Source organism: Vombatus ursinus, unplaced genomic scaffold (assembly GCF_900497805.2).
Source record: "Vombatus ursinus unplaced genomic scaffold, bare-nosed wombat genome assembly UNPS02013699.1, whole genome shotgun sequence".
Classification (NCBI taxonomy): domain Eukaryota; kingdom Metazoa; phylum Chordata; class Mammalia; order Diprotodontia; family Vombatidae; genus Vombatus; species Vombatus ursinus.
Window position 1 is genome coordinate 3,884 of NW_020953477.1, and position 21,086 is coordinate 24,969.

General features: G+C 41.9%; 1 pseudogene; it reads right to left on the minus strand.

Annotated features, from left to right (window-relative positions):
* Nucleotides 1-1,847: 1,847 nt before the first annotated feature.
* On the minus strand, nucleotides 1,848-20,285 carry LOC114040583 (annotated as a pseudogene).
* Between the last annotated feature and the right edge of the window lie 801 nt (nucleotides 20,286-21,086).

A 21,086-nucleotide genomic window follows, 5' to 3' on the forward strand; every position in this document is an offset into this window, starting at 1 on the left:
CAAAGGGTCTCCAGGTCATGGGAATGAGTGGAAAGAACTGAGAGTGTTTTGTTTAGAATAGAGAAGATTCTGGGGCAGGATAGCTGTCTTCAAGCATCTAAAGGGTTGTTATATAGAAAAGAGATCAGCTGGGGAGGGGGGCATGCCTGCTATCTCTGCTATAGGGCAGGCTGAAAGTCATGGATCTCTTGAACTCTTGAGCTCTGAGCTACAGCAGGGCTAAAGTTAAAGGGTGTTGGCACCAGGTCAGAACTAGTATGGTGAGCCCCTGGGAATGGGGGCCACTAGGCTGCCTACCGAAAGGTAAACTGGCCAATGTGAAAAACAGAGCAGGTCAAAATTTCAGTGCCAAATTGGCAGTGGGGTAGGGAGTGGCCACTGTGATCTCAGTCTAAGTAAGATAGGGAGACCCAGACTCGCCACCAAAAAAAAAAAAAAATGGAGGAAAGGAAAAGGGATCAGACTTTTTCCGCCTTACTCCGGAGGATACAACTGGTAACTGAGTAGAAGTTATGTGGAGTAACTCTAATGTAAGAGAATACTTGCTAAGAATAAGATCTACCCCAAGGTGGAATGGGCTGCCGCAGGAGGTAATGGACCTCCAGTCTTTCACTAAAAGTCTTTAAGCATGGGTTGGATGGCTGCTTGTCAAGTATGTAGCAGGAAGGATTCTTATTGAGATACAGGGTGGACCAGATAACCCCTGAGGACCCTTCCAATGGGGAGATTCTGTAAAGGAAATCACGGACATATTCTAAAAAAAAATGCTAAATGAAGAAAAAGAATGACTGCTATGGTCCTTAGGAGCTCTTCACTTAGCTCAATGTTGTAGAAAGAAAATTCTGACTGAGGTGACTGCTGAAAGTGTTTTGTGCAGAGAAGTCCCTTCTCAGTAGAGATTTCACAGAAGGGACCACACCCAACTTTGTTCCTTGCAGAACAATGCCCCTTACAAAGAGGAACACAAAACAAACAAGGAAGGCTAGGACAGCTGCTGCAGAACTCAAGCTTCCAACTTTATCACAGTTCTAGCCTCCTCCATTTAGAGCTCTAACTTCTTAAGAAATGCAACCCAACTGGCAAAAAACAGTCTACACACAGGCACACAGACACACACACACACACGCAGAGCAAAATAATCCAAAAGCAGTGATCCTTGGCTGTCTTTCCTCTTGCTTCCTTCCCCTGTAGGACCATCTCATTCTCCCAAGTCCTTCCTTTGCTTCTCTTCCCTTCAGTGAAAGGAATCCTTCCCTCTCCCTCCCCTTACTCTGGAATAACGAGTTAACCAATCCCGGAAGACTCCCTTGAGGTATCGAAATCCCATAGATTAATGATAATATTCTTATTTCAGCCTGATGTCCCCACTTCTACCATGCTGCTCACAACAAATGCTTAATTCAATTCACCACAACATACATTGCATAAAACTAAACGTTTGCCTCCATTCCCTCTGCCTCCTCTTCAGGGCGCCATCATTGATTGAACACCTGCAGCCCCATGGTCTCTCTTTAGTGTCTAGCACGGAGCTGTGCTCTCGAAATATTTACCGACCTCCTCTGCTTCCACATCAATAGATTACCCCTCTCCTTACCCAATGTTCTACACAAAACCTCCTCAGGAAACAGGCATGGCATGACATTGGGAATGCCCATTTCACAGACATGCAGGCCCATGGATGAGAAGGGACCACACAGTTAACCCTGCTATATTTGGCTAGTGGTAAAATCGGGGGGCAAAACAGAACAGATGTGTGTATGTATGTGTTTGTACGTGTGCATGTCAATGGTTAGCTCCTCTTTGTGCGAAACGGGTGAAGCAAGAGAAAGTGGGGGAGACCATCTAACCTGTGTGGGCTTGGACTCTGAGATTAAAGCATCTTCCGTCTCCTCCATTTTGGTGCCCGATGAGGACAGCTTCACCACAGACTCAGAGAGGAAGCCATCATCCAGCAAGCTGACTGAAGACTGGCCAGACCGGGCGTTTTCCTTCTCAGCACTCAGGGTGGAGAAAGTAAATTTCTCTTGCCAAGGGCCACTGGGTCTTTCCCCTTTGGCCACCTCTCTGTCCTTTGGGACTGATTCTTGCCGGTAATGGCCTGGGGGGACCTTTTCCCCTTTCTCCATGGACTTGATCTGGCTAGGGGTCAGTGACTGGAAATCCGATTCTTGTCCTTCCACTCGGGAGCGCTCTGCATTTATCTTCCAGAAGGAGGACTCCTCCTCCTTCCAGATGGACCCTAGGCCATCCATGCTTGATGTTTTGTTTCCCTGAGAGGATTTGGTGGCCTGGGCACCCTGAGGGACTTTGGACAGTTGCCTCGGTTCATTCTGGGTTGTGCCACTTGGCTCTTGGATGGACAAAGAGGCAATGCTGAAATCCATCTGACTCTAAGAAAAGAAACATGGAAAAGGAGAAAAACAAAATACAATGAAACCTTGTCAGGAAGAACAACAGATTTATTAATCCACCATTCATGCCAAGCCCTCCCTCAATTTTTCCTTCACTGTCCTGGTCAATGTCTTCTCCATACCTTGTTCCTCTTAGCAAAATGATGAAGGTCTCCTATGGCAAAATGTTGTATACTTTGTCAGATAAAGTCACTGTATTGGGTGTTATAGCTCAACTATTTTTCTGTGTTATAAGGGAAGATTCAATTCCAGGGTAAGGGGGGGGAATTTCCAGAGATGACTATGAAGATAGCCCATTAATAAAATTTATTTTAATAATCAGCATATTTACCCTCTGCATGGTCTTGCTCTACCACCTCCCCTGGTAGCTATTCCGAAGTCTGCCATAATGGATATGAGATGTATATTACAAGATAACATTACTTTAAAAAAAAAAAAAAAGCAAACATAACCAGTAATGAGCCCAGAAAACAGATAGTGAAATATATCTTGCTCTTCTCAGGAAAAAGGAGAGGGTCTAATAGGACAAACTGTTGTCTATATTGTCAGACAAGGTCACTGCATTGGGTGTTTTAAATGTTTTTCTTTGTTACTAGGGAAGATTCAATTACAGGCTGAGGGAGGGGGTGGGGATTTCCAGAAATGACTATGATTTAAAAAAACAAAAAGCACCAATAAAACTTTAAAAGTCTATAATGATAAAAAGGGGTTACTGAGAAGCAACGGTCAACTTAGCAATGCTACCCAACCTCCAGGTATCTGTTTAGATAGCATCTCTGTCAAGACTGAAGACTGATGACACATGGCATTTATTTGGTTCAAAATTCTTGCTCTTCTGCAAACATGATATTCCCATCATCATCTCCTTCAATGGAAAAATCCCTGTGTGAACTCAGTTGCCTGGCTAAGTAGCAAATGTTCGTTTTAAATATCTGAAATAGCCAGGCTATTTCCTTGAATCCTTTTGGCCCCCTCATAGCACACGGAGCCTGTGACAGGAACAAGTATCTACCAGGGTCTGTCCCCACTTCCCTCCAATCTAAATTAGGCTAGATTTTCCCCAAAATGTGAAAAATCTGGGACCTGATGTGGTACTGGTGGTGGTGGGAAGAAGGGAGATGAAAATTGTGTGTCCCTTGAAGCAGCTCCCTAGTACCCTCTGGCTGCATTGACGTCTTGGTCACCTAAGACCACACAAAGGCCCACCCACACAGGAGCAGAGCCTTCAGACTCAGTAGATGTCTCAAGACAGTGAAAGACCACTCCATGCCTTGCTGACCAGATGAGTGACTCTATGCTCTGCAGACCACATGTGTTTCCATAAAAGAGGGATTAGGTACCTGAGCTTAGAGCAAAGTGCTATTGCACCCTTTTTTATGTTATGCTAAGTAAGTCTCCTTTTGGTAACTGTTCAATGACCTACAAATGCTTCATTTCACCCAACATCAAATCTGAATCAACAGGGTACTGGACTGAGTCAAGCCTGCTCCTAACAGAGCCCCAGGTCTACCTAGAGGCACTGGTGAGTTCTGTAGCCTGTTCCTTACAGCAGGGGAGAGATTTATTGTGAAGACATCCCCCCTCCCCTAACCCCCACCCCCACAAGGGTGTGGCTAGCATAAAAACCCAGGACTCCCAACATCTAGTTCCCTGACCTCACCAAACAGTTCTTTTATTTAGACTCATCAGAGTCCAATGGCAAGACAAGAGTCGAGACAACTGGCGATGACCCAGGATGCAATATGTCTCTGAGCAGTGCAATCTACAAAATGATAATAATAATGATGATGATGATAATAGTAGTAGCAGCATTTATATAACACTTTAAAGTTTCCAAAGTACTTTCATTTATCCTTTACATCAAACCTAAAATTTATTGTGCTAGTATTACACCTCCTCCCACCACCATTTTATTAATGAGGAAACAAAGTGAGATAGATTTAAGTGACTTACCCAGAGCCACACAACTCATATCTGAGGCATGATTTGAACTCAGGTCTTCCTCCAAGTTCAACACTCTATCCACTGTAACACCTGGTTGCCCATTTACCCTAGCAACTACCTACAGGGAATGGGTTGTGTCTTAGTTCCTTGATGGCCACGACAACACACCACCATGTATAATGGGAGCTTTCAGAGATGGGTATATTACAAGTCTTGTGGAAGACGCTGCTGCCAACCTTTTAAGATAACCCTGCTAAATTTTTTTCTGATCAGTACGTCACCGATTGTTAAACTCAAGTCTTTTTTGGAGTGTCAATTCGTTGGGATGCCTTTTTTTTTCCTCCCAAGTTTATGCCAAATAAGCTATTTCTGATATCAGCTTTTTTTTTTTTAATCATCATTTAAACAGATCAGGAAACATTTCCATTCTCTCTCTCTACCCTCCTGCTCATCAGCCACCATTCTCGCCTCTAATTGCTCCACCTCATTTGAGCTGGAAGGAGTGATTCAGGATCAGTGCATGCCCCTTCACTCCTTCTATTTCCCAGCCCTACTCAGAGCAGAAAGCAGACTGCAGATGCAGAGAAGAGAATGACAAGAAGGTCTGCCCCCCCACCGATGTGTTAAGAAAGGCAAACAATGGGGTTCTACTTGTTCCAGCTGGTTCCAAAACGAGTCACAAAGTGGAAGCTCTTTTCTCTTTCCCTTTGTCTCCATCTCCGCTCTGTCAGTTCTCAAGAAGGTGGCAAGGCAGTCCTACTGGGGCCAGAAGGGGTCTCATGCTTTGTAAAAGTTCAGAGCTGTCAATCTCTCTATCTTAGGGGTTTTCCATACATGCCTGCTTGGAGATCCCCACCTGGGGCTCAGGAGGTAAACTGAAGAGATCTGGGAGAGCTCAAGGGTTTAAACTTGGGTAATACATAGCCAGACAATTCCAAAGCAAAGTCATCCCCATTCCTATAATAAGTAAAGTCTCAGAAGACACAAAAATAGCTTTATCTTCCACCATTTAGAGCTTCAAATCACAAGCTATACAGGTCCAAAGTGATAAGATCATCATAGATGTCACAGACATAGGATTATCACAGATCTTGGGTTGGAAGGGGGCCTCAGAGAACATCCAGTCCAAGTTCCTCATTTTAGAGTAAAGGAAACTGAGGCTCTGGGAAGTTATTGTTTGCCCAAGGTCACACAGTTTTTAAGCATTACAACCGGGATTTGCACCCAAGCCACCAGACTCCAGGGTAGCTAAGTGGCACAGTGGATAGGGTGTAAGGCCTGGAGTCAGAAAGATTCATCTGCCTGAGTTCAAATCTGGCCTCATTCATTTACTAGCTATGTGACCCTGGGCAAGTCACTTAATCCTGTTTGCCTCAGTTTCCTCATCTGTAAAAATGAGATGGAGAAGGAAATGGCTAACCACTCCAGTATCTTTGCCAAGGAAACCCCAAATGGGATCACCAAGAGTCAGACATGACTGAATTACAACAGACAGGCCTCAGACTCCATAGCCAATGTCCTTTCCACCATATCATGCTGTAAACAAGTCATCTCACATTGCATGTGATGAAGCTTTAAATAGCATAGTGCTTTGCACATAGTAGGTACTCTATATTTATTTGATGTAATTTTTAAACAGGCTCTATTTGCTAAGTGAACTATCCTGTATGCCATGCATATTTAGAGCTACCACAATACTATTCAGGGACATTGTCAACACAGAAACGATGGTTTCTTTAAATAAGCATACTGGCTAAAAATAGCTCGGAAGTAGGGACCCAAGATTTTTGGGAATGGGTTTGACTTTGATCTGGAAATTGTAATGCAGAGGAGCAACCCAAAACTGGATACTATATCAAGTTGGGGGGTGCTGCCTTTTTTGGACCAGCAGCTTACCCCAAATAGGAATCTTTCTTTAGATGCTTTTGCCAGGCAGGCAAGCATTCCAGAAAAAAACCTCTGACCTCAAAGTAAGTATTCCAGCTGATGGGGAAGGAAGGAAAGAGAGGGGAGGTAGGGAGAAAAGAGTGTCCCACTAGTACCAAATTAGGTCATCACCATGATACAGAAGCATTTAAGCAGTAGCTAATAATCTTACACTAAACTGTTTTGGTTCTTTTTCAAACACAACTATATGGACACAGACTTGGAGAATCCTAGCAAGCTAGAAGGCGACTTTTAATTCAACTGCCTCCCCTCATCCTCTGCATTTTTCAGATAGAGAAGCTGAGACTCAGAGGAAGTTAAGGAGTCCAAAGTCACAATTCTTGTCTTACTTTCTTGGAGAGCTGGGGTGGTGGGAGTCTCAGCACCAAGATCCCCAAAGGAAGAGGTCTGTTAGAGAGAAGTGGATGGATACAGAGAAGTAACTGCACAACAGAGGATAAAAAAAGGGGAAGGAAAGTAAATGGTTCTCTAAGGATATAGTTTTAAGAACATTAACTCTGCACCCCCCCCCCAGAAGCAGAGCTACATATGTAGGATGGAAGAGGAGAAAAAGAGTAAAGATAGATAGAAAGAGGAAATAGCTATCCTCAATTCAGCCTAAACATCCCCAGCCTCTGCCACAAAACTGCCCCTTGGCATGGTCTAAACCCTGGGGTCCTTTTCTATAATGTGAGTCATTCTAACCTCCTTGCAAAAACAAATATGAAGCAAGGACCACACCCTCATTTCACCAGTGGCTAGAAACTGACATGAAACAATGGAGGACATTTAATACGACTTCCCTGGTTTTTGTTCTCCTACTCATCACCATCACTGTTCCAGGGCCAAGGGTGCTCTAAAGACTTCTACATTTTAGTCTCTCGGTTCTGCAAGTAGCATACCTCATTACCACTGACTCACCTCAAAAGAGCAAAACACTTCTAACACATGTGGTTAAGGAGCTCTGAGATCCATCCATTCCATTCTTGAGCTAGGAAGGATCACAAAATGATGGGAACCATCTAGCTGAGCAAATGGAACTGGTAGCATAAGGTACCCAAAAGACAGAAGGCACCCCCACTGCTATCCTGACACTAGTCTATGACTACTCAAAACAGATGACTGTAATTTCTAATCTGAGTCTCCCCGCAAAGGACTGCAGATCTCTCAGTGCCTATCCCTTCCCAGTGCCCAAGAAAAGAACTCCTGGAAATTAACAGTAAATTATAATAATAGCTGACATTTATAGAGCACTTTCAATGTTTGCAAAGCAATTTTATATATCATCTCTTTGGAGCCCTAAATAGCCCAGGGAAGTAGGTACTTGGCTGGCCCATGGTCACAAAGCCAATAAGTGTTGAGAATGGACATTGGAATCCAAAGTCTCTCCTGACTCCAAGTTCAGTGCTCTTCCCACAGCATGATGCTGCCACTCAGAGGGTGATAAACACCCCTTTCCATAATACTTTGATGGGAACTATGGGATGAGCTGCATCCAGTGTATATATGGAGAGCAGAAGAATTCCCTCAAACAACACTACAAAGAACCAGAGAACACACTGTGGGCATCTTCTAGGCTACTCAGGATCAGGGATACCTATGGCTAGGGAAGGATGTGAAGGTGAAGGTATATAGAAATGCAATGTCAGATTTTCTTTTCCCTCTACCCCCATGATATGCAGATATTAAGCCAATCTATGCAGGGGTGGGAAAGAATTGGGCTCAGTTTACTTGGAAGAAGGTCAGTCAATAAGCATTCATTAAATAAATGTTACATACCAAGCACTGTGCTAAGCATTGGAAATACAAAGAAAGGCAAAAGACAGTGCCTGCCCTCAAGGAGCTCACAGTCTAAGGAGGGAGAAGACATGCAAACTGTTATGTATAAACAAAGTATACATAAATCTGGAGTAGTTTCAGAGGGAAGGCATTAGCATTAAGAGGAATCATTAAGGGAAAAGCTTCTCGCAGAAGGTGAGATTTTAGGTGGGACTTGATGGAAGCCAAGAGGTGAAGACTTGAGATTATTCCAGGTACAGAGGCCAGTGAAAATTGTCAGAGTCTGGAGATGGAATTTCTTGGTCGAGGAAGAGGAAGAGGAAGGAGGCCAATGACGCTGGATCACAATGTACTTGGCAGGGGGAGGGGAAGAGGACATAAGTAAGGTGTAAGAAGACTGGAAGTGGAAGATGGCACTGGGATGTGAGGGGCTTTGAATGCCAAGGTATTTTATAAGTTCACTATAGAGGGCTTTGAAGGCCACAGGAATCTGAACTGTATTCAAGAGGCAATAGGAGGTCACTGAACATTTCTGAGTAGAGAAATGGAAAGAGCAGATAATGCATTTAAGAAATATTCATAATGCATAGTCACTAGAGGCAAGAAAGGATACTGTTATGGGGTTAATCACCAGATGCCTCTGCAGCTGGTGGCATAGAGCACTAGACCTGAAGTCAATTCAATTAAAATTTATTAAACACCTACTATGTGCCAGACACTTTGTTAAGTGCTAGGGATATATAAAGAGACAAAAGATTCCTGCCCTCAAGAAGCTTACTAATCTAATGGAGGAGACACTATGCAAACAAATATATACAAAGCAAGTAATATAAAGGCTAAACAGGAAATAAGTAAAAGAATCAGGAAGACCTGAGTTTAAATCCAGCCTCAGACACTTCAACTAGCTTTGTGACCCTGGGTAAGTCACTTAACCTCTGCCTTGGTTTCCTAGACTGTAAATGAGGATCATAATAGTACCTACCTCCCAAAACTGTGAGGATCAAATGAAATAAAATTTGTAAAGCATTTGGCACAGTTCCTGGCACATAGTAGGCACTTAATGCTTGTTTTCTTCCTTCTTTCCTTAATCACTTCTCCACACAGCAGTAGGGCAGGATAATAAGATCAGGATAATAAGGTTTAGAGTCAGAAGGGACCTCAGAGGTCATCTAACCCAACCCATTCATTTTAAAGATGAGGAAAGTGAGGCAAAGAGACATTAAATGACACACCCACGTTCAACCAGCTAGTTAGTGTCTGAGGCAGGATTTGAATTTTGGTCTTCCTGACTCTTAGTCCAATGTACTGTGCACTATACCAGACTGTCTCTGTTATCTGACAATCATTTTCCAGGTCACAGAACACTTCTATCCAGTGGGTACTTATTTGAGGTAAATGAAGGATGATGAAGAAACAGGATATGTGAAAACACCTACACTGATTATTAGTTCACTAACTGGGGCATATTAAGCCCAGAACTTGATATCCATCAGAACTAATAAGGGTCCATATTAAAGAATCGCCCATGATACAGGCTGACAGACTGCCACCAAGCTCCCAGGCTGGACTGTCAGGGACAGGATGTGCATGGTGAGAATTCAAGGCTCCCATGCCAACACTTGGGATATAATCTCACCATGTGGGGAACCAGGTCTCAGCTGGCAATGTCTATTTTAAAAACAGAAAGACCACAATGAACCCAGGACCTATTTTTATGCCCTATTCACTGGAGAAGAATGTGTAGTATTTCAGTAAAACAGATGAGTGCAAGCAGCCAAAACTAATTGTTTCACTTGGCAGCCTCCAGCAAATCTAAATTGTTGAGAAAGAGCCTGCAGAAACACTGTCAGAACACAAGATACTTCATCGGAGCAAAGCCTAATAAATTAACAAACCAAACAATTAAAGTTCCACTTAGCCCAAAGGAGAGGGCAAGAGGTAAATGAAGGATGGCTCAGAAAATACTAAGCACTTTTGATTTTGGTGAAAAAGCAACGCAAAAGAAATGTTACAATTTAGTCACTGAGGAGGAGGTTCTAAATTTTTATAATGTTTGTCCTGTCACTGGCACATGTGGCAATTCTGGCTGGAATAATGAACTCTGTTCATGGCGTTCTAGAGTATGGGGACGAAAATGAAGAAATCATCAAAATTCTAGACATACATCAATGAGCTCATTTAAAACAATATCTCATGTGTTTCTTAAGGATCAAAGGATCATAAATTTAGAGCTTGAAGGCCCTTTAGAAATCATCTAGCCTAACCTCTTGATTTTACAGATGAGGAAAGGTGAAGCCAAAAGCAGCTCACCCAAGTTTTAAAGACCAGGAAGTAACAAGAAGCATGTGGATTAGTCACAAAAAATAAGCATGTGCCCAAGGTCTAAATAAGATTTGAAAAATCCTTTAGAGAAGATTTCTTTAAACATCTAGATCATGCTAAAGGAGCACCTATTCTGTCCCTCCATGGGCAAGTTGTATTGTTTCCTTTTAGTTAATTGGCCTTATTTGATTGTTTTTAATGTATAAAAGTCTGTCTCCCCCTGGATTCAGGATCCAGGCCTAAGCTGAGGAGGTCTAGTACCAATTTATTGGGCAATTGTGATACATTGCTTAATAAATCAATATAATATGCTCAGAATATTGAGCCTTTGTTTCCTCAGTCATTTCATCTTTCCCCTCCACACTATCCATCCTTAAATCCTCTAGTGAGATACCAAAGCCTTCAGACTAAACACCTCCAGTTGCCATGCTGGTACAGTATGTCACAGATACAGATGAGGCAAGTGGGCTCCTTATGTAGGGCACAATCCCTTAGGAGTTTTTAAAACTCAGAGGACTCAATGTGCCCTTGGCTGCTGAACAGACAGCTGAATAATATGGGAGGGAAGTAAAGAAGAAATAACCAGACTCTGTAAGGGATGAAGCCAGAATAAAGGCACCAGGGACCTAACTAGCACTGTGACCCTATGGCTGGTCTCCTTACAACTTCTCCACTGAGACCTTCCAGGCTGAGCCCGTCTGGGAAATGAATGGAATCCTCTCTATTATTTCCATCTCCCACGTCTGTAGCACACTCCCATGTCTGTAGAGTTCTTTCCCCTTTAGGCAGCAACAGCATCAGGGAGGAATCCAGCACTGTCTCCAGTGGCAGCCGCCTTAACAGTCAGTGAGTGAGGGAAAACCAGAAGAAAACTTCTGCTGACAGGCTCTGTAGCAGGGGAGAAAGTTGTATTGTAGCCTTCGAAACCTACTCTACCTTCATAACTTGTGAAAAGGTCAGCACACACCAGAGGGGTCTCAGTCTAGCAAGGTCAGAAAACTAGGCACCCCAGGGGGAAAAAGGTTTGGTCAGAGACATTAGGCAAACTCAGGAAGGAATGGGCTTAGTGGTTGAAGAGCCTGAGGTGATTTGCCTTGAGGCTGACCCTGTCAAGCTGATCTAGCTGCAGAGGTCCTGGAAGGGGTCTTGAATTGAAACAGAGACTCTAATTCTGCACTGAAGGTCTGTTAAGAGAATCTTTATGAGCTGCTGGTAGCTTAGGGTGAATGGTCACAAGTGGCCCATACAAAAATAAATAAAACAGCCTGCCAGACAACAATCTGGTCTAGCAAAAACCTAAGCAAAGGAATGAGAGCTTGGAAATTCTGGATGCCATTGCCAGCTGTAATACTGACTGCTGTGACATTAGGCAAGACTGTAAACCAGGACTCAGCTGTTAAACAAAAACACCACTGGCTAGCTTCATTGGGGTGTTTTGAGGCCATTTCTGGGACGAAACTAAAACTTCTATTAAAACTCGAAGTCCAGCAAGAGTCAGACCACAGTTCACACTCCCAGGGTGGCTTTTATGTAAGAGTTTCTAACTTCTTTAGCACACTGGGATTTTCCCAGTGGCTCATGGTGAAATGGGAAATCCGAGAGCTCAAAAAACAGCAATCAGGGAAGGGAAGAAAAGGAATAAGCATTTATATAGCACCTACTATGTGCTAGGCACTATGATAAGCAGTATTATTATCTCATTTTATCCTCACAACAACCCTGTGAAGTAGGTGCTATTATTATTAGCATTCCTATTTTACAGTTGGGGAAACTGAGGCAAACAGGTTTGTGTAGAATTAATTCATGCAATATGAATTTAACAGGCTCTGTAGCAGGGGAAAAAGTTGTACTGTGGCCTTCGAAACCTACTCTACCTTCACAATTCGTGAAAAGGTCAGCACACACCAGAGGGGTCTCAGTCTAGTAAGGTCAGAAAACTAGGTACCCCGGGAGGAAAAAGGGTTTGGTCTGAGACATTAGCCTATTTTGTTAGCCTATTTATTTTATTAAATTCAACAATATTTCTGCATATCAGGTAAGGTATGCCAAAGCGAATGGAGCATGTGACATGACAGTTCAATAAATATGTGAGATCATATTTACTAAGACACATCTAAAGCATTCAAGCTTGAACACCAATTCTAGTCTTTTCTCTGACAATAACTATGTGGCCTTAGGTGAGCCAATTTCTTCATTGGAACTAGATGGTCTATTTGGCTCCAAAAGGCAGAACTAGAACAAAAAGCAGAAGTTTCAAAGAGGCAAATTTAGGCTTGCTATCAGGGTCAATGTCCTAACAATTAGAAATATGCAGATGTGGAATCAGCTGCCTCAAGAGGTGGGGGGGTTACCCCACATCAGAAGTCTTTAAGTAGATGCTAAGCAATCATGTATCGGGCATGTTGTGGAAGTCAATATTTGGGGTGGGGGGTTTGGGTTGGACTAGAATGCTAAGGTCCCTTCCAATTCTGAAGTTCTGTAATCTCTGAGGTCCTTCTGGTTCTAATGACAAATGGTCTTCTAAAAGCCTCTATGAACTCTCTCATCCCTTAAAAAAAAAAAAAAAAAAGTCTAGTTTCCCATGGCTTGAAGCCACACTGGAATTAGTGGTCTCGGTCACATAAAAGTGGCAAATGGAAAGATGCAAATAGAGCGACTGCTTGTATATAAGTGTCCTAGGACCAGGACCATGGGCTCATAACTCTGGAGCTGAAGGTCTCTGAGGCCATCTATTCTAACACCTTTATTTTACAGCTGAGGAAACTGAGTCCCAGGGAGATAAAGGGATTTGTCAAATAAACAACTGGAAAAGGGGATCTAAGGTTCTGTTTGAACAGTACCAGTCTTAGAAATGTGGGTCAGGGTTCCTCCATCATTATTGATACAACTATCCTACTGTTTGCAGTTAAGTGATGACAACTTTTAAAAACTGGCATCATTCAGTTTTCAAGTTTGGAGACATTGGCAACCTTCAGGTTGGAGCCCTGGTTGAAGCTACTGATGCTTAATCAACGCAGGGGAAAATGGGAAGAGGAATTCTTGGGATTTATTGAATTTCCATAGCTTGAGTAGTGATTGGAATGGAAGGGATGGGCTAGATTCCTCCCTACCAATCCTTCCCATTTCTGTTACAAAAAGGTCCCATACCAAGCTGAATATAGGACAATTTTGTACCTCTGAAATGGGGAGTTTTGACCTAAAAATGTCAGGTTATGATGCTGTCCCCCCACTACCATTAAAACAAGCTTCACTGCACAGTTGAGACCTGTTCAATTTTATAAATATGCATGAAACACAGAGTATGCAGAGAACATGAGTTGGGGGCAGTGTTGTACAAGGGGAACAACCACCAGTCTTAGGAATTAGAAGACCTGAGTTCAAGACCTTGAGACAAATGATTATTTCTCTCTTGTATTAACAAGTAATTATTGAATCAGGATCAAGGTTTTTCCTCTTTTCTACGTCCTCATTCAGAAATCAATGAGCATGGGAAATCTATCTCAAACCCTTACCCAGCCAGGATGGCTAAGATCTAATCAAAGACAGTAGAAGATATTCTAAGTTTAGGCAAAAGGGTGGTTTCCCGCTCACTGTGTTTACTCAGACAGGTCTGGGGAAAAGCGGATTCTGCCTTTTGCCAGACAGCTGATATGGAAACTGATGTGTCCTGGAGCAAGATTTGGGTGCTCAGTGTAACTTACCTCAAGACCCTCATTGTGATACAGCCCATCTCTCATTGCATTAGTAATTCTCATTAAATGTTAACCAACCAAAATTGATTGCCACCCTCAGGAATACCCACTTTTGAAGGGCATATAAACTGTGAGCCCACTGCCATGAGAGGTTTTTGGCATTCGAGAATGCCACTGACCTCTTTTATTAACAAAATGCTAGCATTATTAATAAATTGATTAATTACCCAGAAACTGTGTCTCTCAAACTTTGGGGTTTTTTTTGGAACTCATGTCTTTTATTAGTTAATTCAATTCAACAAACATTTATTAGCCCCTTGATGCTTTATCTAGATTGGGTATCTAAGGACCTAAAATCAAAGACCCTCCCCTAAAGGATCTCATATTATACCAAGAGAATCTCAAACTTTTTAAACATCACAACCTAGACATACTTACTACCTGTATGACTCTGGAAAAGTCACTCAGTTTTCTCATCTGTAAAAATGAGGATGATATTTGCTCTACTTGTATCACAGAATGATTGTGAGTAAACCTGTGGGCAAACCTCATAAACCTTAAAGGACTATATAAATATGAGTTATTATTATTACAAAATGTTTACAAAAGATATGGATGGGTTCCTACCATCATGGACTCCCAATCTAATAGGAAGACTTGATGTATACACAAAATGTAATGCATTACAATTATAGTTAGATGCTAATTAAAAGTGCAATTACCATGGGAGGGGTCCATGAGAGAAAGGGTTAACTAACTGGGAGATTAAGGATAACTTCCTGAAGGTGACAGTTTTTTAGTTGGGTTTTAAAGGATAAGTAAGAGTGTTTTTAACAGATGGTAGGGGCAGGAGGTAGATTAGAGAAGGGAGGAGTATTCGAGGCACAGAGAATGTGTAAGCAAAAGCAGAGTAAGAAAAGTATAGGGCAGGTCAGTCAGTCAGTCAGTCAGTCAACAAGCATTTATTAAGCTTGTGTCAGACACTATGCCAAACATTGGAGATAAAAAGAAGGCCCTGGCATCAAGGAGTATACATTCTATCAGAGGAGACAACATGTAAATAACTAAGTAAATAAAAGATATATACCAAGTAGATGGAAGATAACATGGAAGGAAAAAGCTCTACCACCTAAGAATACTACAGAAGATGGGACTTGAGCAGAATTTAGGGGAGAGTGTAGTTGCAATGTGGCATTCATGGAAGGAATGTAGTATGATAGAAACCTGGAAAGGAAGGCTGGGTGCCAGATTTTGAGGGCCCTGAATACCAACATAAAACATCTGAATTTCACCCAGTAAGCAATAGAATTATCGGCAGGTTTTGATCAGAGGAATGACCGGTTTTATTTTTACAACAGGAATAGAAGTCTGGAAACAATACAAAGGATGATTAGGAAAGACTGATTGAAGGGAAGGGAAACAGAATTCTGCCAAGGTAGAAATAAAGGCTACATCTCCATGACAATAAAATCAACCAGACACTACCCAGCAATAGAACTTTGGTCACTTCTCTCCGTTTATGTTGGCTTCAGAACCCAGACAGGCTACTATGCATGAACCTTAGCTGGCTGGCATTAGCACAAAGTGAAATCCATTCTGGAATACATTAACTCTACTTGCTTTCAAGGCCAAAAGCTCGAAATCTTCTTTATCCAGCTATTTTCCCGTGCCCAACCACACCAATCCAGGCCTGAATCAGCAGCATCCTTAGTGAGCCACAATTCTTCTACTGGAATGTCATCTGCACCAAGTTAATAATAGAAGTAATGTACCATCCCACTAATGGCTGATTAGAGGACATTTAACAAGGTAAATTCTTGGGAGGTCAGCTATTCTCACAAGACATGTGAAGAAAGTACTTAGGTTTTAGGACATTTTTGCTGTTTTCCTGTGGAAAGACATGTAAGAAAAGAAACAAAACCTTTTCATTCTGCCTCCTTATGTTTCCAGGATATATGATCACAGATATAGAACCACATGGGACCTCATGTGTTGACCATCTGGGTCAACCCCTTCATTTTATAATTGAGGAAAATAAGTGCCATGGAAGTTAAGTGACTTGCCCAGAATCACTCAGCTAATAAGCATTGGAGATGGTATTTGAACCCTGGTCCTTTAACTGGTGAGGCACTGCTCTTTCTGTTGTACCACACTGCCTCCACAAATCATCTGACAATGCTTTGGAGAGCTACTGGATGGGAGGATAGAGAAGGCAGTGACAAGTTTATTCCCAAAGATGTGTAGAGACCAATGTGTAGGGACAATTATTTCCTAATTCTACACAAAGCACATGGGAAAGAAGAATCCCTTAGTTCTTTAGAGGAGTACTTGGACCTTGGCAAAAAAGTAATACAATTAATTAATCTGTACGAAGTATTCCTTCTGCAGGTGTCAAGTGGATACAGGATCCTTCTTCTCACTGAGGAGCAGAGATCACCAAAGGCTGTGCGGGAGAGATCCTCCACATGGTATCCCTTGTCTCCTCAAAACAGAAGCACTGATCTCTACCATCCCACTCCCCCACCCCAACTCACTCTCTAACACTCTCTGTCTCTCTGTCTCCTTTGTCTCTGTCTCCGTCTCTCTCACTGGGGGCTCTAAGTTGCAGCAAAGTTCACAAGTACAATACTCCCTGCACATGTCTGACAGAATCCCATTGGCAGATGAAAGCAGATGTGTACAATTTTTTTTTTTTAGATCAATAAAGTCCTAAGTCACCTATTAAAGGCAAAAGAAAGATATGTTTGCCAGGACAAGGTCATATCCCCATAATGAACATATTTACCTGAATTCATTCAATCAACAAATACTCTGTAAATACTTTGATATTACTTATCTCTACACATTACGTATCCTCCCTGGAGGAAATTAGCTCCTTGAGGGCAAGAATTTTCAGTTTTGTCTTTGTACAGTTTGGGTGTCTTTACATTCCCTGTGCCTAGAACGGTGTCTGGTGTATGGTAGGTGTTCAATACAAGCCTGTAGAATTCAGTTGCTGAATCAGATAAACATGGAGTTGTAGAAAGAGCTCTGGATTAAAAGTCAGAGGATCTGGGTTCAAATTCCTCCTCTGTCACTTAATACCCATGTGACCAAAGGCAAGTCACTTGACCAGAGCCTCAATATTGTCATCTGAAAAAAAAAAACGGAGTTAATAATACCTATGCTTTCTACTTCACAGGGTTGTCATAAGAATCAGATGAGATAATGTAGTTGAAGTGCAACCCACCCTAGAATGCTATATAAATGGGAGCTATTGCTGTATGCCCTTCAAAACCAGCAGGAAATGCCAATAAGAGTAAATGTTATAGGATAAAATAATTCCTCAATTTTTAATCTCCAGGAACATTTGACACTTTGGGCTTTTCCTTAGTAAGCATTTTCTTAAGGCCTACATTTTTGATTGTGTGTTACATATGCTTTATCCATCTGGAACCCTTATGAGAAAATAGTAATAACTGACATTTATATAGCACTTTGGGGTTTACAAAATACTTGAATTAATGTAATCTCATTCCCACAACATCCCATCCACCTATCCCAATAAAGGTGGGCATTATTATCATCACTATTTTACAAATAAGGAAACTGAGGTTAAGAGAGGTTAAGGTGATTTACCAATGGGTTCAGAGCTCCTAAGTCCAAATCTCTCTACCACACATTTCTAGCACTGGAACTCAAGTTAAGGACCATGGGTGACAAAACCCAAGTGGTGACAATCCTAATTATTAACAATTAAATTGTAATTGAAAACTGCCCAAGAAAGAATGCTTATAAAAACTGAACATGGCCCTCACGCAAATGCCTTTGGGAATGCTTAACTACTCAACATATTTAGATGCGTCCCCAGAAAAACCCAGGGAAAACCAATGATTTGGCAACTACCAAATGGAACACAATACTAAGCTATCCTGTGAGGTCAGAGGTCCAAGATCTTTTATGAGACTCCAAACATTAATTGATCCCATGAATTCTGTGGCCCCATCAGAGTACAAGGAGGAACAAAGCAACAGATGGTAGGTCTCCCAATTTCAAAGGCCTTTCAAGACAGGCTTTCCATCAAAAACAGACAGTCAGCATCTTGTTTTTTAGAGCTCAAATGACCTCAGAGATCACCTAGCCCCACCCTCTCATCTTCTTTTTTGTTTTGTTTTGTTTTTAGGCAATGGGGTTAAGTGACTTGCCCAGGGTCACACAGCTAGTGAAGTATCAAGTGTTTGGTCTGAGGCTGGATTTGAACTCAGGTCCTCCCGACTTCAGGGCCAGCGCTTTATCCACTGAGCCACCTAGCTGCCCCCCTCTCATCTTATATAAGAAGAGAAAGTAAAGTAATTTGCCTGTGGATCAAGTAAGAAGTCAGAGGCAAAGCTAGGATGAAAATTCACGTCTTGACTGCCAATTCCATGTGGGAATCCATATCACATAGTCTTATATAGAGAAATATGGTTCCAACCCCAGATGTACTTATAAGGGCTTTTTAAATAGATCATGCCACCTTTTTCCTCAAAAATGAGAAAAATACACTCTCTTCTTGTCCTTGTGCTTTGCTAGCATCTATAAAAACAGCTACTTAGCAGGCTGGGGAGATTCACAAGGTCCCATAACATTGGGTAAAACTTCCAGGCAGCTTGGCATAGTAGAAAGAACACTGGCTCTGGAGATACAAGACCTGAGTTCTAATCTTGCCTCTGCTGCTTAATGTCAACGTGACCTTGGGCAATTCACTTAATTTCCCTGGACTTCAGTTTCCTGAAGTTAAAATCTATAAAACGAGGGGATTAGACTTCATGGCTTCTGAGGTCCTTTCCACCTCTAGATCAATGATCCTGTGATCAAGATTCATGCTTGATTTGGACTGCTGACTTCATTAAAAATAAGGAGGTCAGGGATTTAACAGAGTTATCATTGCTGTTCTCTATGGCTCCCCTCTGGGAAGACAGATCACTATCCTACAAGTCACTGAGAAAAGGAACAAATGTTTTCTAGGGCAACCCAATCTTAAGTAAGAGACGAATATTACCACTCTGTATCTAAAAAGTAGGTAAAGAATCAATTCCATAGGACCAAAGAGCTTTGTTCAAGGTCCTACTTTAGAAAATCACACACATTCAAATTCTGAGCAGATACGATGCTGGATCTCTCTTTCATTATATACTACAAAGCTTCCATCGAGCTCACTCAAAATCCCAATTTGTAGAAGAAGTCTTTCCTGATCCTCCCTAATTCTAATGCTTTCCCTCTGTGATTATTTCCAACTTACCCAGTATGTTCGACAACATAGTTGTTCACAAAGTTGTCTCCCTCATTAGACTGTGAACTCCTTGAGAATAGGGGCTATCTCTTATCTTTCTTTGTATCGCCAGCACTTAGCATAGTGCCTAGCACATGGTAGGTGCTTTAAAAAATGCTTTTTGAGGGATTACAGGAAGGCTTACGTCCTGATACCCCCACCACACCCACAGAATCAGCATTAGGAAATTATTCCCCAAAGGGAAGAAAAACATCATACACTTTCACAAAATGAAAAAACCCACTGATTCTTTTGGATTTCTTCTTTATGGCCTGACACACTTTAGGCACTCAACGTTTGTTGAACTGAATTCTCCTCCCCTAACTACCTTAGCCCAAAGGACCAGCTATTAACTAGTCTTGAAACACATTAAAATTTCCCCCCCATGTTGCAACTCTTCTCAAACTTCCTAATTTTGATCATAATAAAATATTAATCCATGGATCCAGAGTCTTGTTCATAGAAGCCCTTCCTTTCACCACATTTTCTCCTCCTGGGAGTCAGAGATGGGGAATGTGAGCTGAGCACTTAGATGAGGAGAAGCACACCCAGCTGTCTCCTGTGACATGTTCCCTTGTACCCAGGACAGATTATTACCCCAGTCAATAGAATGTCATTAGTTTGATCATATTAACTATTGCTCTCATCTCCAATGTGCTTTTTCAAAAGCCTCCAAACCACACCATAATAGTTTTCTAACTCTTAACAGTTCCCTCACCCTTCCTTTTCTTTTTTGCAAACAATGGGCATGTCAACTGTAGGCTGGCTAGCAGTCCTACCACCCTCTAAGGCCATCAAATGTTAGCTTGCTAAGAGAGATGTGTAATTACTCAATCCTTTTAGAAAGTAAAAATAAATCTTAATCCAACTTACCCTTGTTTCCCAGGAGAAAGGGGCAGAGTGTTCATCCTGCCAAGTTATATCCTGAAATAAAAATTCAAGAGTAAGCATGAAATCCAAACTCAGGCTTACAAAACCTAAACCCATGACCCAGTCGTGGACAAACCATGCCTCTGAGACTGTCCTCACTCCATGCCTCTAATATATTGATCTTCAGGGGGACAATATTCTGACCTTAAAATCTTTTCCACCTTAGCTATCAAGAGTCAAGTTTGCTTATTTAGCCTTCAGTTGATTTGGTATCTTTACTGAAGGGCTGTGTGACTACCCCAAAGCCTTGAAAGGAACGGAGTATGGTTTTAATCAAACAGATAAATGTAGTATCCATTTAATAATGCACTTAATAAAGGAGACTAAGAAGGGTAAGAGGAGTTTAGAAATTAATTTATTGGGCTAAACAGAACATCAAAGAGACCATGAAAAAGTCACCATGTGCTTGGACTTTGGTCCAATGTAAAATCCACGAGGGCAGGGACAAAGTCTTACCTTTACTTTATATCACACCTAGCACCCAGAATAGTGTCCTTTACACAGTAAGCACTTAAATGTTGTTTATGTTTAAGTAGGCACTTACATCCCTTTGAGATCTAGGTTCGTGATCCTACAATCACACCTGTTATTTCTTTGGCTCTGCTCTGAACGGTATCAATGGAAACCCAAATGAGGGCAGGATAAGTGTAGATGAGAAATCCCAGAAATTGGTCTGAATGGGCAATAAGGTTAAGGAGTATTGTCCTCTATAAGATTTCCTAGTCAACAGTGTTTCTGCTAAGCCAACTGCCAAATGTTGTGTCCGTGCACAGCTGAAGTTAAACTAGACAG